This window comes from Aptenodytes forsteri, unplaced genomic scaffold, assembly GCF_000699145.1.
Source record: "Aptenodytes forsteri isolate BGI_AS27 unplaced genomic scaffold, ASM69914v1 Scaffold142, whole genome shotgun sequence".
NCBI classification, from domain to species: domain Eukaryota; kingdom Metazoa; phylum Chordata; class Aves; order Sphenisciformes; family Spheniscidae; genus Aptenodytes; species Aptenodytes forsteri.
The window spans coordinates 4,712,901-4,713,972 of record NW_008794598.1 but is presented as its reverse complement, the minus strand read 5'-3'; positions in this window follow the sequence as shown (position 1 = coordinate 4,713,972).

Sequence of the window (1,072 nt, the reverse complement as noted above, 5' to 3'; positions counted from 1 at the left end):
TATCAGCAGGCACACAGCTGATAGGAGACCCTGCGATCTTGGACTGGACTTTGTTAGAAGATGCTTTGAATGCTGCAGGGATGGCAATGGCCATTGAGAAGGCCTTTGAAAGCAATTGGAGTGTTACTCTCTGCCATGCTGAGTTGCATGGTGGAAGAGATTTAGGAGCACCTGAAAAATCTTATCCTTTGGCCTCTTTCTTAAGCATGAAATAGTTGTAGAAGGATTGGAGCTGCTTTGGCAAGAGGTGATTTGATTCCTGGCTTTTCTTTCTTCCTCTCTGCTTGTTTTCCTCTCCTATAAGCATTCATCTAGAAATTTCCCTTGGCTGAGGTTGGATTGATGGCTCTGGGGCAATCAGTTGTATTCTGCTGCTGTTAGTGGTTTTAAAGGCAGTAAAGTTGGGTCCTTGAAGTGCTGTCAGTAATCATTTTTATGGTGGTCAGATTGCTCATTAGCACACTTGTTTTCAGATATTTAAGCTGGACAGAAATCTATAGTCCTTGCATTTTTAACTTGATAACCACTCAATAGAACAAATAGAGTTGGAAATTAGAGCAGAGCTGGACTGGAAGAAATAGTCTTGAACACTCACCTTTTACCCCAAAGGTCTATGGAGACAAGTGCTTTGAGAACACAGCTTGGGGGAACGCATATATTCCCAGCCTACAGAGAGGTAATAACAGCTCAGGTTTACAATGGTGATTAACCTGTAAGATGGTTGGGATCTGGAGGTAGCCCTAAAACTGGTATGTTGAAAGCTTCTGCTCTGAGTCTGGGAGAAAACCAAGGGCTGGATCAGAGCATTCATTTTCAGGTCGCATACCAAAAGAAACAGCCCAAGAGGTCCTAAATGATGGTTCCCAGAACTTGGAGGCAACTGGCTGGAAAAAAACAGAGGATGTGGTGCAGGAGTGGCTTCTCCTAAAGGCAGGGGCCTTGGCGGCTGGTTGGAAACTGCTCCGTGTCCTGGTGTGCAGTGTGGGAGATGTCCTGGGGGTACAGGGTGCTCTGACCCAGAGCTGGGCACAGCTAAGCATCAGGATGAGGCACAGCTAAGCATCAGGATGAA